General features: G+C 35.9%; 1 protein-coding gene across 2 annotated transcripts in view; it reads left to right on the top strand.

The window, feature by feature from the left end:
* The window catches only part of ARHGAP32 (Rho GTPase activating protein 32), a 191,967-nt gene that overhangs the window by 58,955 nt on the left and 115,227 nt on the right, over positions 1 to 17,785 (top strand). The window lies entirely within an intron of this gene.

Genomic DNA, 17,785 nt, shown 5'->3' with positions numbered 1-17,785 from the left:
TCAGGTTAATCTTTAAGAAGTTAAGACATTTACTTTTTGCCCTCCTTTTTGCCCTCATATTGCCCTAGCTGATCAGAGACTTCATTTCATCCAGCTCTTCCTCCCTCCCCATTCCTCCTATAAAATATTTTTTTTTTGCACTGCTCATTTCAAGTAAATTAAGTTCTAATTAAAATAATTTTCACCTTAAGGTTTGAATGCTCAATAAGCTTGACACTCTCAAAGATAATTTGCTTTTCAGATGGTTGTTTGTCAAAATAAATCTCTAAGTAGGTTATGAGTCATTGTTCCTAATGAGTGTGTGCAGATCCTTGAACTGTTTTGGGGCAGAGAAAAGGACTGAGGATCTCTGTTTTAAAGCTGCACTTGCAAAAATAGCCTCAGTTTTTTCCTTGGAAAACAATGCTGTAAATGACCATAGCGTCTTGTTTGTTTATTCCCAGTGTTGCACCTGTGTTTATTATTAAGCTATTTTATGTTAGACTATGCAGTTATTGAGATTATAATGAATTCAATTCTCAGTGCTTTTTCTTAGAAGTTTATAGTTTTCTAAAATCTGTTATTTCAAATGTAAAATTCCTACCCTTCACTTAGTTTCTTTTACTAAAGTGTTATTCACTTTGAAATATGTCAGAGTGCTTTGAAAATAGTAAATCACTTTAGTGATATAAGATGATGTTTTTGTTTTGTTGGTAGGTATCGTCTTTGTATTTTATGTTTGAACATGACAGAACGGGTGATAATCACTGGCGTGTTATTGGATGTTGGCAGAAAAATCAGTGCATCCTGAATTGTCTTTTCCATTTGTTCACTTAAGGGTGCCTTTTTAGTTTGTGGATATGCTTGCTATTTGTAGAATCTTTCACTGTTGTGATAGTTCTTTGACTTGGAGATTCTGAAACACTGGCCAAATCGTTAAGTGTTTTCTTGTGCGGGAAGGGGGTCGAGAGGAGATCATCTAGTTCTCCTTGGCAAATCTATGTTACTTGATACTAACATGTTGGCTTTCCAACCTCATGAAGGTTTATTAATGTTTATTCCTCTGTATTATCATGAGTCCATATTTTTTCAGATGTGCAGCCTTATAGATATTTCTTTGATCTCTTGATTCCTGCTAATCAATTAATGTCAATTGTTTAAGAGCTGGTGAACTAGGCTTGATATACTAGAATGTGATAGTCCTGCATTTCACCTATTTTAACGTAATTGGTAATTTATTCCAGAATATCAGTTGTTCCTTTTTCATGCTCAGATAGGAGTGATTTTAATGTTTCTGTCCTTTTAAGAATATTTTATAGTTCACACAGCTTTTATGCTGCCTTCTAAAATAGTAGGAACTAATTAGTGGCAGACATCTTGGTATTAGTCATAAACTGTTCAGATGTGTGCAGGTATCGCCATTGTCCTTAGCAGGTTGTGTAGGAGGGACGTGGAATGTCATAGTTGATAGCAGAGATTGCGAGAGCCCTTCTAGGTTAGAAGTTAAACAACACATGCAGCCTTTTAATGTGCTGTACCTTGGAGAGCTACCCTACTATGCCTGGTGAAGTCATGCAAGAATATATTATCTATGGCACTTTGCTTACTTTTGTCTTAGCATTTTCTATCATTTTACCACTTTGATGTTTATTTGATTACTGTTTATTTTAGAAGGCTGGAGATAAGGCAGAAAACATGAGACTAAAGCAGTCAATATAGCCTTTAGGAATTAATGTCTGTAAAGGAAATAAGAGCTCAGGGAACCGGTAGAACAACACTACTGGGAGAGAGAGAATCGGCAAGGCCTGGAATGCTAGAGATCATACAGGACCTGATTTCTTCAACAGATATGTAACAACAAAGGAGGAGAGGAAACCCTTAAATGTCAATATTATTAACTAAAGTATTAGCTAAAATATCATGTGTGGACTTCCTGATTGAAACAAACCATGTTAAAAAAACAAAGGTTTGTGCACTGACTGGGTATTTGTGATATTTCTTCAAGTGAGATAATGATATTTTAGTAATTTTAAAGGAGCCCTTATGAAAATTTTGTTTCCTGTTCTAAAGAGTTTAGCATTTTTTACTAGATCCTAAACCTCGATTCATGAAACATTTTTAATTATACCTTCCATTTTTTAAGCATCTTTAAATTTACAGATGTTGTGTTCCGTGGGTACTTTATGTATACTGTTTCATCTAATCACTTTGATTGCAGTATGATTGGGCATGTTTATTCTGTTCATATGAGGAAATTGAGCTTCAGAGATCTTAAGTAAATTGCCCATATTCATACAGGTAATAAGTGGCACCGAAGGAATTTGAGTTATCTGGTCTTCATTAAATTAAAAAAAATCCAACATTATTTCTAAAATGGAAACCATAAACTCGAAGTCAGTACTGTTGTTTTCAGTTGCTTTTTGTGTTTCACCTCAGTGCTACTTGTAATAGTGAAATGGTTGCTTAATGAATTGTGTATCGATTCACCCAGTAAACATCAAGTTAGTTCGGTTTCTGCTTATCACAGCAAAGGCATAATGATATAACTTGAAGGTTGTGAATTGACACTTAAAGACAGCTTTATTATTTTGCAAATACTGCTTGAGACAGCATAAAATGTAGTTTTTATCATTATATCTTTTCATTATATTCATTGATATCTATGATATGTTGAGATGGAAACTTAGCCTTCAACTATTCAAGAGAAGAAACTAGAGTAGATCTTTTAATTCATGAAGTTAATTTATTTAAAACTAAAAACTGAAATAGCTAATACATTTTTATATTAAAAATTAAACACTGTGGATAAATTTAAAGATGAAAGTAAGAATTGCCCACAGTCTTTTGTTGTGTAGATTACCAAGCTCTTTTTCTATATGTGTGTGTATTGAAAATATCATTTTTCTTACAATGGAATCACATTAAAAAAATTTTTTTATAGTTACTGATTCCAAACAAATATAGTGGTTAAAAATTGCATTGGAGGAGTCTAGTTAGATAGCCTGTCATGTTGAAGTATTTTTCTTCAACCAGTATTGTTTATATGAGATGATTCTAGAATGTGTAATAACTGATGGTAGGTAGTGATTCAGATTTTATTTTTTGGGCTCCAAAATCACCGCACATGGTGATTGCAGCCATGAAATTAAAAGACACTCATTCCTTGGATGGAAAGTTATGACCAACCTAGATAGCATATTAAAAAACAGAGACATTACTTTGCCAACAAAGGTCCATCTAGTCAAGGCTATGGTTTTTCCAGTGGTCATATATGGATGTGAGAGTTGGACTGTGAAGAAAGCTGAGAGCCGAAAAATTGATGCTTTTGAATTGTGGTGTTGGAGAAGACTCTTGAGAGTCCCTGGGACTGCAAGGAGATCCAACCAGTCTATCCTAAAGGAGATCAGTCTTGGGTGTTCATTGGAAGGACTGATGCTGAAGCTGAAACTCCAGCACTTTGGCCACCTCAGGGGAAGAGTTGACTCCTTGGAAAAGACCCTGATGCTAGGAGGGATTGGGGGCAGGAGGAGAAGGGGACGACAGAGGGTGAGATGGCTGGATGGCATCATCGACTCGATGGACATGGGTTTGGGTGGACTCCAGGAGTTGGTGATGGACAGGGAGGCCTGGCGTGCTGCGATTCATGGGGTCGCAAAGAATCAGACACGACTGAGTGACTGAACTGAACTAAACTGAATGATTCAGTGAAAGCATAGCCTGAGATTATATTTATTGAAAGTAATTTTCTACATTTATAATGAACATTTTATATATGTATATATTTAAAATTTGAATACGAGAAAGTATGCCTTTAATCTTTGCTTATTTGGATAAAGATGTAGAACTTAATTTAAAATGATAGACCATTTAACTTGAGTTTTGAGAGAGCTTTTCATATACTTGTGAAATTTCCACCTAATATCACTTATTAAGAAGATTGAAAGTATCATGCTGAATTGACTTAAGATCTAATTTTATATGCACTTACTTTGTAATGCATGAGGGATATGAGCTTTTAGTTCTGATTTTTGATTTTGCATTCTTCACATTCAGAAAAGGGATTCAGGTAATTAGAAAACAACCTCTTAATTTAGTTGAGTTTGGTTTCCTTTTACTTACTAAATTACTACTCTCTTTTAAATAATGGTAAAAATTACAGAGTTAAGCCAAATGTTTGAAGATTGAGCTATCTTACTCTTCAGTGTTTGTATAGTCACAGTGATGAAAACATTTTTATGGCTTCAGCGATTATGACGAAAATGATGGCTGTCATTTCTGGGGGGCGGGGTCTTATCTATACTGTGCAATATGATAATTTTATTACATACATTATTTTTAATCCATACATTAACCTTACAGGGTTGTCATTACTCTTTTAGAGATCACCAAACTGAGACTCAATTTAAGTTACTCTCCCCAAACCACAGGATTTGTGAACAACATGGTTGAGATTTGAGTCTATGTCTGACTTCAAAATATTGATACTTCCAGTTCTATTTTTTTTTTTTTTTTACTTCCAGTTCTATTGAAAACTGTTTTTTCCTTCTAGGTTTTATAGTCAACTTTTTGAAATAAAACTTTTTTTTTCATGAATATATTTTTGTGATGACATATTCAGGTAGCCATTTTGGGGGGAAATTTCATTTAGTTCTTTTGAACAGCTCAGAGTTAGCGCACTCTCTAAATATGTGTTTCTAATAAGCAAAATTTTCTCTAACATGAAATGTTCCATTTTCTAGCCATGTAGACAAAGCTTGTCTACAGAATGCTTCACAGATATGACTCTACAATAGATATACCACATGGCTCTTCAGAAATTTATGTATTCTAAACGTGAAGTGTCTGACTGTAGTGTATACATATGTATCAAATAATTGTATTAGAAAAATTGAACAAGAATCCTTCTAAGATATTTTCAGTGACTGAAGATTTTCCTGTAATGTAAAAAGTGCCATATGTAAAGTTCAAATGTCATCCATTATCAACCATTCTTCTACTATGTATTCATTCTACATTTTAATGGATTTATAACTTTAAATTGTTTTTCTCTTGAAAAAAAAAATGCATTAAACTTTGGGATTCTTAAACTGTTGCTAAGAATGCTTTTCCCCTTCCTGTAGGAATGGGAACTTCTCTTTCCCTCAACTTCTTTGCCTGTTGGTCAGTAGAAGATGAAGAATCAGCTGGTTCTAAACTACTGATGGTGACTTTTGGGTTTTAGGTCAGGGACTTGTGCTCTGAAAAGCTTGCAGTGGGAGTGGAGTCTGGTCAGATTTTAAACCAATCAGGTAAAAAGGGTTAAATCCCCGCTATGGTCTGTAAGAATGGCCCTCTGAACCTGTGGTGGCCACGGGTCCCACTCTGCTTGCTTTCTTTCCTGCCTCAATCTTTGATTTTTGCTAGATATTCCTAAGCTACCAAAGAAGACAACAGAGAAGAACCACCACATGTTGATCTGAATTTAAGCCCCCCTTTTTTAAAGCTTCTGATAGCATAGTCAGAACTGTGAGAACAAGTCTTGAATGACTCTTGGTGCATAAGTCAGCTTGGGAGGACAGGGGGCTCCCCCTGCAGCAGGGGTGCGGGGTGGAGAGGTGGGCGGCTGATGTGACAGCAGGACTGGAAGAGGGGCCTTCCTGATGCTCTCACGTTAGCCAGACTGCCCGTGGTGTTCGGTGTGCAAATGCCGCTTACAGTGTCCTTTTTCATGTTTGAAAGTGCTTGAGGAAGGGAGGTAAATGAACCGTGAAAGAGTAAAATAAATGATTAGAAGGAAAGATAATTAGGATCTGTGAAAGCACATGATTTTTTGCCAAATTGCCCTGCACAGAGGTTATACCAGTGTATATTCCTACCAACAGTGTATATTCATTTTCCCACATCTTCTTCCTAACAGCTTGTTAAAACTTTAAAACATCTTTGCCTGATAGATTAAAAAGGGATCTTATTGTGTTTTTCTTTTTCATTTTTATTGAGTGAAGTAAATAAGTTTTATTATGTTTTTATGATTCTTTCATGTCCTTCTGTTATTATTCTGCTTATGCTTTTTGCCTGTTTATCTTTTGGGTTGTTGGATTTTAAAGATTTATAGGCACCTTTTATATACATATTAAAGAAATTAACCCATTGTGATAGGTTCCAAATATTTTTACTTAATTAATTACATTTGACTTTATTCATAATTAAAGACTTTTTTTGGTTAGGAAAGATTTTTAAATTTGTATGTAGTAAAATGTATCAGTCTTTTGTGGTTTTAAGGCTTCTTAAAGTTATATTTTGAAAGGACTTCCTTACAGTGAAGTGATCTAAAGATTTCTCAGATTTTCTCTTTTGGTTTTATCTTTACATTTAAATCTTTGATCCATTGGGAATTAATTTCAGTGGATGAAATGAGAAAGGGGTTAAATTTAATTCCATCTTCTCCCTATTTCTTTGGAATGACTAAGGTGGTCAGTAGATTAAAACTATATAGTTTTTGGAGCAACAAAATTAAAATAGTAACATGTAGTATAAGTTATAGTTTCGTGGAAAGGAAAGGTACCTTATAAATAAAGTCAGCTGCATGGTTCATTTCCTTTATTTTCAAATATGAAAATTCAAGGGTATCCCAGTAGATGCCTTTTAAACTTTTATCTGGTCAGATTTAGTGCAAAACGAGGCTTGTTAGTAAAAGGCAGATACCCGTACCAGGTTGGTACGAGCATGGCTGTTTTTTAAGTAACAGTTGTGCTATTGCTGGTTTTGGAGATGCTGTACTTTTCACTCATTTCCCAGCGAGTCATTTTACTGCTCCTCTAAGCGTCTTTAAGTTATGTGTAAAAATGTTGCATGCTTCTGTCTCTGTAATTGTCAGCACCTTTCTATTTATGACACTTACTTTTTTTTTTTCCTTTAAAAAGCCATGGACAGGCCCAGCTGTTGTGTCCCACTTTGGATACCTGAGCAAAGGTGTATATGGAAGTTATTATTGAAGGGAAGGAAAAATGGGTGTTATATTAGAAGGCATGAAGATGGGCAAGTCCCTAGACCTTGCTTATCTTCTCTGTATGTTGTGGTCCTCCTTAACTCTGAGATATATAACTGTGCCTCTCAGTGTGCTGGGTCCAGAGCCCTTTCTAATTTTATGTTTACCTTTCTTAAGTCAGAGATAGAACTTCTAAGTTTAATTAGGTCACATCTGTTTTTTTTGTTTCCATTACTCTAGAAGGTGAATTTAAAAAGATATCAGAAAGTGTTTTGTGTTTTCCTCTAAAGGTTTTATAGTGTCCAGTCTTACATTTAGGTCCTTAATCCATTTTGAGCTTATTTTTGTATACTGTGTTAGAGAATGTTTTACCAGCACCACTTATTGAAGAGACTGTCTTTTCTCCATTGTATGTACTTATCTCCTTTATGGAGAAAACCTATATGTCTCTGATATTCTTGTTTACTCCTCTTATGGAGGAAATCATAAACATATGAAAAGACAACTTACAGGATGGGAGAAAATATTTGCAAATAATGCAACTGACAAGGGATTAATTTATAAAATACACAAGTAGCTCATACAGCTCAATATTAAAAAAAAAAACAACCCAATCAAAAAATGGGCAGAAGACCTAACTAGATATTTCTGCAAAGAAGACATGTAGATGGCCAACAGGCACGTGAAAAAATGCCTGACATCACTAATTAATTATTAGAGAAATGCAAATCCAAACTATAATGAGGTAGGTATCACTTTACTCTGGTCAGAATGGCCATCATCAAAAAGTCTACAAATAATAAATGTTGGAGAGGGTGTGGAGAAAAAGGAATCATCCTGCCTGGTTGGTGGGATTGTAAATTGGTACAGCTACTATGGAGAACAGTCTGGAAGTTCCTTAAAAGACTTCAAGTAGAGTTTCTGTATGATCCTGTAGTGCCACTCCTGGGCATATATCTGGAGAAAACTATAATTAAAAAAGATAAATGCACCGCATTGTTCATAGCACTATTTACAATAGCCAAGACATGGAAGCAATCAGAATGTCCATTGATTGATGAATGGATAAAGAAGATGTGGTACATATATATAATGGAATATTACTCAGCTTAAGTTAAAAGAAGTAATGCCATTTGCAGCAACGTGGATGGACCTAGAGATGATCATACAGAATGACGGAAGTCAGACAGAGACAAATGTCATATGGTATTGCTTATATCTAAAAAAAGAAATACAAGTGGGCTTATTTACAAAATTGAAATAGACCCACAGACTTAGAAAAAAACTTTATAGTTACCAAAGGAGAAAAACAGGGGGGGAGGGATAAATTAGGAGGTTGAGATTAACGTATACACCCTACTATATAAAATAGATAACCAACACCTACTGTATAGCAGAGGGAACTATTCTCAATAATTTTGTAATAGCCTATAAGGGAAAAGAGTTTGAAAAAGAACACGCAGACACACACACACACATTTGTATAACTGAATCACTGTGCTATACACCTGAAACTAACAGGACATTGTAAATCAGCTGTATTTCAATTTAAGGGGAATGTGAATAGACTTTGTATCCTACTGTTGTGTGAAAATTGTATAAATTTTAATTATGTTGAATTGGTTCACAGTGCTTTTCAGGTCTACTCTATCTAATAAAAATTAATAAAGTCTGAGGTAGAAAAAGGATATAGATAAGAAAAGTCTGAATCTTGAAAATTTCTAATTTGAACTTAATAGCTAGAAACCTTGAGAAGAGAGAAACAATGATTAAATGACTAGGAACTGGTGCAGACTCCCCTGCGTTTGGGTTGAGTGTTTGGCTATGTAGGTCATGCAGCCTCCCCAGTGGGAGGGGTCCAGTGTCCCAGGTGTAGCAGTCTGACACATTGAAGGCGCTTCGTGGGACTTCCTGTCTTTGCCTCAGCTGTAATTAACCTTGCGCGTAATAGCCTGTGGCCCGGCCTGATCACATCATTACTGGCGCCCCGGCCGCACACCTCTGTGTACATCAGCAGAGCTGAACGACCTGGACCCTGCTTTGTTTTTTGCCCATGCCTTGAGGTTTAAACTTCTAAGACGCACGATGGAGACCGAAAGTGAGGGTAGTACATCGGGAGATGACAGTGTGTTTTGGCTGGATTCGGAAGTTATAACCCAGGAGACTGGCAGTGAAGAGGGAGAAGGGGAAGAGCATTTCAGGTAAATACGGAATTCACAGTCCGTTCTTTCTCTCTGTCTCACCTTTGTCCCTCTCTTCACCTCCCTCACCTGTGCTCCCCAACCCTCCCATCCTTTTTGCTTTAACCTCCTTTCAGTAAGGTTTCTTTTCTCTGGGGGAAGATTTGGAGCTGAAGAGGACGGGTTTCTAGTTGTGTATATAGCATTCTTCATTCCACAACTTGCCCTGAGCTTGTAAAAGGCATTTTAAATGACTTGTTAGAACACCAGGAGGAGAAGGTGTTAGACAGGTTTTGTAGTAGCATTTCAGGAATTTCAGGTAGAGACTCATAATGAACTATTACCCCTTCCTGTATCTGATTTGCACCTGACAGAAGTGACTTGGATCTGAATCTAAGAGATTTTTCTTCCTCTTTTTCCTGGGAATATGTTTGTGTGTGTGTGTGTGTGTGTGTGTGTGTGTGTCACTGGGGCTGTTTTTGTTCCCTTATTCTTGGGTATGAAATATTTTGATTATGTCCAGATTAGTTATTTCATGGATCAAAGTCTCTGACCTTTTATTTCACTTACCTTATAGCTCTCCGTGTCCCACCTGCCCCTGGTATGATCTCTAATTGTATCTTCATAAATGAAGTGTTTGGGAAGGCCACCTGATTAAGCAGCTCTCCAAGTTCAGTGCATTAGTGAAGAAAGAGGTCTCACCCTCCTTGTACTTACAGTACCATTTGTGTATTAATTTTTTGTGTGTGTGCTGTTATAAATTTTAGGAGGCCTTATTCTGGCTTTTCTTTTTCAACAGGTGTAACAAATTAATTCTTTTGGAGATACTAAAAAAAAAAAAACCTCGAGGAAGTTTGTACTACATATTATCACTGCCACCCACATGGGCAATTAAAACACCTTTTACAATTTTATCTATGGGTAGTTGGGTAGGAGACCGGATCATTATTTTCATCAGATCTTGTCTTTAGTGTTCTAAAAAGAGTCTTTCCTTTCTCAGTGGATTTCTTTATTCACAGATTTTACTTTTAAAGTCTAGGTCAAATGACAGGCGAGATTGACTATTGGGGCTTCCTGGTGGCTCATTCTGTAAAGAATTTGCCTGTAATGCGGGAGACCTGGGTTCTGACCCTGGGTAAATCCTCTGGAGAAAGTATTCTAGCCTGGAGAATTCCATGGACAGAGGAGCCTGGGGGGCTACAGTCCATGAGGTTGCCAAGAGTCGGACATGCCTGAACAATGCCTGACACTTCACATATATCACATTGAATGTTAGGAACTCTTGATAACCACTGATTAGCAAATTTAGTGTGGGTTAAAATGAATAGGAAGTATGTTTTAAATTTTAAAGAATAATTCACAGTGTTCAAACTATGAAAGTATGAAAATGAACATTTCATTAGCATGTGAAATTCTTTTTTTGTGTCAACTTTCTCATTCTCTCTGTAGTTTTTATTTTAGCCTTTCTTACTGGCCTCAGCTACTTCTCTCCCAAGGTGTGCTGATGTTTCGCATCACATATTCCATAGTTTTAAATGTGATCTGTGTGTCATGAACAGTCAGTGGGAATAAGCTATTTATTGTATGAGAACTGTTTGGCCTAGTGTTAAAGTCGTGGAAGTTATTTCGGCCTATTTGTCAAAGGAGGAGACAGCCTGGTCCTTGTTGTGATGGACTGGGTTCCAGGATCCTCCATTTACTTGCGAGGCAACAGGAGGCAGTCTGAGGTTTTCTTTTGACAGTTTATCTGTGTAGGCCTGAGTTTTTCTTCTCCTTAGGACCATGGGACCACATTTTCATTCCCAAGAAACTGAGTTAGGTGGTGCATTGTTTTAGGAAACCCTGACACCATAGGGCATTTGTCCTGTTGACAATATTATTTCATATCTGATTGTCATCATGACTCTCCCAAACCAAGTATGTCTTTGAGATTTGATCTTATTTTATTTATAAGGGTGACAGAGATCAAGGCAAGGCCATGTCTCATGTAGTGTTTCTCACCTATTCAGCAGTCAGACATGAGGAAATGTGCAGCAGAGTGCTTGCATAGTGTTCACCCTGATGTTCCAGCTGAGATGCCTTGCAGAAAAAATGTGTGTGGGTGTTGAAGGTGAGGGTTCGATAGTGGAAGTTGTAGCTGTAACCTTGAGAAAAGCAATGGTAAACTCAGTGTTGTGTGTGACAGTTGTTTTTGTAAAATCAGTTTAATAGTTAAAAAATACAAAAATGTTTTACCTGTTTCTTTAAAATCTGTGCTGATATACATTAACTAAAATGTTGTTATGATTACAGTCTAATTTCCATGCATGCACACACTCAGAAAAAAGGCAGAAGATTGTGTACTATTCTTTTTCTCCGAATAACTTAGGAATTAGATTTAAAATTCATTCTTTTTTTTTTTTTTACATTTTTTAAAAACTTTTAAAATTTTGTTTTAGGGTATAGCCAATTAACAAGTAGGTATTGTTATTTCTCATTTTCCAGATGAGGAAATTGTAGCTCAGACAGCCACATAAACCATATTGTCAGTATGTGTAGATAAGTGTAACTAATTTTGAAAGTAAAAGACTTCAGTTTGATTAAAAAAATTTTTATATCTGCTGCTAAATGTTATTTTCTAGTAAATAACAACCTTTAAGAAGCTACAGCTTATTTCTCAGTTCTGAAATTCCTTCTTTGAGGAATTTTTGAGCACTAATGATATATCAGTTATGTAGCCAACATAAAAGTGAAATAGTGCATGCAACAATGTGACCTTTTAAAGATATGACCTGGAGGACACCTGGGAATTGTTACTGACTCATGATCATGAGAGGGTCTAGTTTTTTGGCATTTGAGGGCAGAAAGGTTTATCATATGACCTTGATTAGTGTTCTCTAGTATCACATTATTGTAGATACATAGCCTAGTATGTATGACAAACAGTGACATAGAGTTTGAAACATTTACTGAGATGATATGTGTGTATAATTAAACCACATTTTTAGAACTTCTATACCTTTAAAAATCAGAGTCTACAGATGCCCAGATCTCAATCAGATCTTCACTTTTATCTCCATTATAAGACAGTTGTTTTTAAGAAGAGAAGCTTCTGATTCTAGTTAAGCTAGATAATTTGGCGATACTTTAATTTTTTTGAAATGTGTTTGTTGGTTTATAGCATCATAAAGCTAATAATAAATGGTTCATGCATTTGATTGGTTGGTTAGTTGGTTGCTTTATTCATTCTCTGCCTTATTTGAAATGAGGTAAAAGTTAGAAGATTTTGAATTAAAAGATTTTGCAGCAGTCCAAATAGGTAACAAGGAATATGTTAGTTCTTTTAGATCTTTCAGATCTAGATCTTCTTTCAGATCTAGGATGGCTATTTTATTTTATTTTTTAGGGTGGCTATTTTAATGGCTAAATTCCTCTGGAAACTCACAATTCTTTGCTTTTAATATGCTTACTGTTCTTTTGTCTTCTGTAGAAATTTCTCATTTTAGGAATCCCAGGATAGAGAGGTAGCAATAACAGCTTATCATTGACATATATATCAGTATCACACCCAGACCTATTTTAAACTCTGTGACTTTTCATAGTCATCACACCCTTAATAATCTGTTATGTACAATACCCACCCCCCAAAATGTGCATTTTGCAAAAAAACCAAAAGAGATATTTCTATTACTCTGTAACTTTGGATTTGTGATCTGGAGTATAATTTACTCCCTGAAATATTCTTTCAATATGAACTATAACTTTCACCCAGTCATCTCATCAGTGTCACATAAAGAGTAAATTTAATGGTAATCGGAATCTGATATGAACATCGCTTAATCTCGGAAAATTTTGTTCAGTCTTGGAGTCTAGTCATTAGGCTGTCCTTTTTAATGGGTGAAATGAGTCTGTCTTAACCGTGAAGCATGCTAGTACAAGACTTTCTTGGTATTTCACTAATTAAACTCTTTGGGATGGAATCCAGGGTGAACCTTTCTTACATCTGTCTGTATGAGTTTTTGTTTTTTTTTTAAATATACAAGAAGGGCCTGAAAGCACAGAAAATTATAAAACTATATCAGAGTTTCTGATTATTAAGTTGTGTACTTAAAGTTAAAAATTTTTAATCTTATTTCTCCTTAAGTTTTGGATTCAGCTTAAGCATTAAGCCCCTGCAAATAGTCAATTGCACGTTCAAACTTAGTAATTAAAATTCCTTGAAACACTTAAAGCTCTGTTTATAAATGTAGTACAGTCAGTATCCTTTAAAAATATATATAAAGTGACAAACCTGGGAAGACTGCAATCAGAACAAGGAAAGCCTTTCTAGATAGTTAATTTTAGAAGTTTCCTGTTACACTTTTACTTTCCATTAGTGATTAGCTTCCTTTCCACACGCTCATATTTTCAAATCAGTTTCTTTCACTCCCATGTGCTGTTTCCCCCATCTTAGCTCTCTCTTTTCTTCCCTGTTTCCCTTCCTTTTAAGATAAGGTCTTTAGAGTACTTCTCTTAGTCCCCTAATCCCGGATGAGTCTTTTTATCGCCATTTTGCCCCTGCTTACCTGGTGGCTCAGGTAATCCTTCCTCCTGCAATGCAGGCAAAGCAGGTTCAATCCCTGGGTCGGGAAGATCCGCTGAAGAAGGATATGGCAACCCACTCCAGTATTCTTGGCTGGAAAATCCCATGGACAGAGCAGCCTGTTGGGCTATAGTCCACAGGGTCGCAAAGAGTCAGACATGACTTAGCGATGATACAACAAATTCTGTCCCCAAGCCCAGTGTTTCACTGAAATGATTTTACTGTTTTGCCATTCAGTCAGATTTAGTTATATGTGTCATTGTTTCCTCTCCTTTTTAATCATATTCCATCTTAATGTGTCTGTTCTGGTCCATTTGTTACTTAGTTGATATTTTCTTGAATCTTTTGTTCAGATAAGTTCTATGAGTGATGTACTCTGATTTCTTGCATATACTCACTGCTATTTTATTTTATTTTTTCTTTTCCTTGGTAGGTAACTTATTCTTTCTGAATGCTTGTAAAATTTTCTTTTTATTCTTAGTTATGTGTATTTTGTTATTAAATCTTCAATTGGACCTCAGTGACTTTCAGTCTGTAGACTTAAGTCTTCATATTAGGAAAGATTTTTAGAATTTTATTATTAATTTAATTATTACCTCTTTTATCAGTAATAATTTTCTCCTCATGGAATCTGTTTATTGTGTATTTTATCTCCTTAGTGTTTCTTTCATGATGTATCTGTCATTGTTGTTTTTCAGTCGCTAAGTCATGTCTGTCTGTGACCCCATGGACTGAAGCACGCCAGGCTTCCCTGTCCTTCACTATCTCCCTGAGTTTGCTCAAATTCATGTCCATTGAGTCGATGATGCCGTCCAACCATCTCATCCTCTGTTGCCCCCTTCTCCTCCTGCCCTTCAATCTTTCCCAGCATCAGGGTCTTTTCCAGTGAGTCAGCTCTTTGCATCAGGTGACCAATTTATCTTCACATTTTGATTTTATGATTTGAGGTATTTCTTATACTTCTTCTTTAGGCCATTAGTTTCATCTTTTTCTTTAATCTTTCAGATTCAGTTTGAGTGGAGAAGTAATTTTTAAGTGTTCTTGTTCTTATGTATCACTGACTTATTATTTATATAATAATCAATTTAGGTTATTGTCTTTCTGCTTTAACTTTGCAGCCTGTGCACTAAGTATGCATGTTCTCTTTGTTCTGGCTGAAAGAATCGTAGCTTTTTACTGCTCAGGTCAATATCGCCCTTCTCTGTCTCCCCACCCCCACTTCGGATTTTGTCCAGTGGTCCCATGATGCTATATAGCTTCTGCCTTTCTTTTCTTAGGTGAACACACCCTTGTTAATAGCCCTAGTCCCTCTAATTGATTGTTAAATTTATTTACAGAGTAATTTTCCAGTTTTTATTAATTCCTTGGGGGCAGGCACCTCTTTTGTTGTGGGGAGAAGTGGGAGTATAGCCTCCTTGAACCTCTTTATTCTCCACTGGTTTACCAGTCAGCGTGATCCCATTTGCTTCTTTGTCTTCCAGAAGTTGAAGATTTCTGGCCTGCTGATCCCACCCAGTGTTAATCTTTTAAGGATTTATTTTCCTTTTATTTGGCTTACTGCCTTTTCAGAGACTTAGGGAAGGAAAGCTCTATTTCTCAACGTATATGCAGTCTTGAATGGGAAGTTCACTGGTAGTTTTCTTCACGGCTTTCGAGGGAAAGCTTCTGAGGGGCGCATTCAGTGAGGCAGGATCTTGGTGTCCGCCACCCAGTCCAGTGGGTCTCCAGAGGTGAGAACTGCTTGTTTCAGGGTCCTCTTCAGGGAGGGGGATCTTCTAGTAGAAAGTGGCCCATCACATCTGGAATGCCTGCGATGTGTTAATACATTTCAGTTTTCCCATTTGCAAAACAGGGCTACTAACAGTATATCCAACAGTAACCAGTTAGAAGACATATCGGAAGAAAAGGTGCCATTTTTAAGAGCAACAACAAAGATGAAATGCTCGGAAATAAACTTACTAAAGAGTTCTTAAGATCTATGTGAAGAAAATTTAAAATATTGCTGAAGGACATAGAAGTTTGGAACAAAAGAAAAGATATATACCTTATTCATAACAAAATAGGCAATATCATAAAGATGTTAGTTTATTATAAAGTTAATGTGATAATAACAGTGCTTTTTTAAAAACCTAGGTAAATTGGTTTTGAAATAAATTGACCTTGACTAAATAATTGAGTCAAGAAACTTTGGGGAGAAGAACAAAGCAAGGCTAGGAAGAGGATTAGTGCAACCAGATATTATGGTATGAAATCTCAGTGATTAAAACCTTGTGGTACTGGTATGAATAGAGGGCATAAGGGGGTGAAATGGGAAGCCTAGAAATTTACCTTAATATATGGGAAGATATGGTAAAGATGGCCTCTCCAAAGCCAACGGGAACATTATGTACTAATCATTGAATTCTTTGGGGGGGAGAACTGAATATGCATCTGTGAAAAATAAGGAAAATTGGAGACCTGCCTCATACCAAGGATAATTTCCAAATAATTGAAGAAGGTACAATGTATTAAATGAAACCACGAAAAATTCAAAAGAAAACATGGGAAAGCTTTAAAAAAATAGGTTTTGGATCAGGGATGGCATTTTGAAATGACTTAAAATGTAAAACTCAGGGTTGTGGAATTTAGCTACATAAAATATAAAACATCTGCATTATAGAGAACAAAATAAGCAAGGACAAATGACAGCCTGTTAAAAATACTTGGAATTCATATTACAAATGAAGAACTGATGTCTTTAAAGAACTTAAAAAGAGAGAAGAAAAAGACCAAAAAATCCAACAGAAAAATGGGCTACTTTATAAAAGGAATTTTTTTCATCATTGAGTGTTTGCCTTTCATATATACTTGAACATATCTTGAAATGACATCTTACAAACTTGTAGTATAGTTTGTAATAGTGAAAGATTGGAAATAATTGAAGAATTCACTAGTGGAAATAATTGAAGAATTCACTAGTAATAGATGAGTTAAATTATGGAATATCTATGATATTCCACAGTGGAATATTGCACAGTTGTAAAAATAGCAAAGAAGCTCTTTATATTCTGATATGGGAAGTGCTTCAGAAAATATTAGAAAACTACACAACAGTGTGAAACATGATACTTTTTATGTAAAAAGTATTGCAGTTCATGGGGTTGTGAAGAGTTGAGCACAACTTGGCTGCTAAACAACATGGGCTTCCCTGGTGACTCAGTAAATAATCTCCCTGCAATGTGGGAGACCATGGTTTGATCCCTGGGTCAGGAAGATTCCCTGGAGAAGGGAATGGCTACCCATTCCAGTATTCTGGGGGCTTCCCTGGGGGCTCTCATGGTAAAGAATCTGCCTGCAATGTGGGAGAACCCTGCAATGCGCGAGACACAGGTGTAAAGAGTAGGGTGGAGATGAAGGAATAAAGTTATTCTCCTATTTTTTACACAAAGAGTAGCATATTTATACATTGCTTTTATACTTTGCTTTTTGTGGATATAGTCTTTAAGAAAAATATATATTCTTTATGAATATATATTTATGAAAAATTATGTGTATGAATATATATATATTCATAAAGTCTGAAAGAACATATAAAGTGGGGAATTTAATGGGCAGACTGGAGACAGGGAAGGGAGGAAGATTTTTTGCTATATACCTATTGATACTTTTTTAGATTTTTGCATGATAAAATTGTACGTACTAAGAATTTTATCAGGCATTTTCATTTGGAAATCACCAAAACTCTACCTTCAGTAAACCTCTGTTCCGTTTTCACCACCAACATAGCTAACCCTGTTAGTGTCAGAAGTTCAGTTTCTTTATTTTCTGGGAATTCTGGGAATATTAGATTTATGTAAGCACTTAATAGACCATATAAATCAGATGAAACAGAGCTTTAATATTTTAAGGGGCTTTACAATCTAATATATTAATATGCTCAGAAGATAGGGAAGTATAACTCCCTATGATGACAGATACTAACTTTTATCACTTACAGACACATAGCCACCTTGTAGCTTCAGTTTTACAACTTAAACAGAACACCAAACTGACCACTTCACGTGCGTCTCAGAGATGTTCTTCTCTTCAGTAGAATTTAAATATGTTCTTTCACAAACAGAC

The sequence above is a fragment of the Odocoileus virginianus genome, chromosome 28, assembly GCF_023699985.2.
Source record: "Odocoileus virginianus isolate 20LAN1187 ecotype Illinois chromosome 28, Ovbor_1.2, whole genome shotgun sequence".
NCBI classification, from domain to species: domain Eukaryota; kingdom Metazoa; phylum Chordata; class Mammalia; order Artiodactyla; family Cervidae; genus Odocoileus; species Odocoileus virginianus.
Note: the sequence above shows the minus strand (reverse complement) of the source record. Positions and strands in the feature narration are given on the sequence as shown.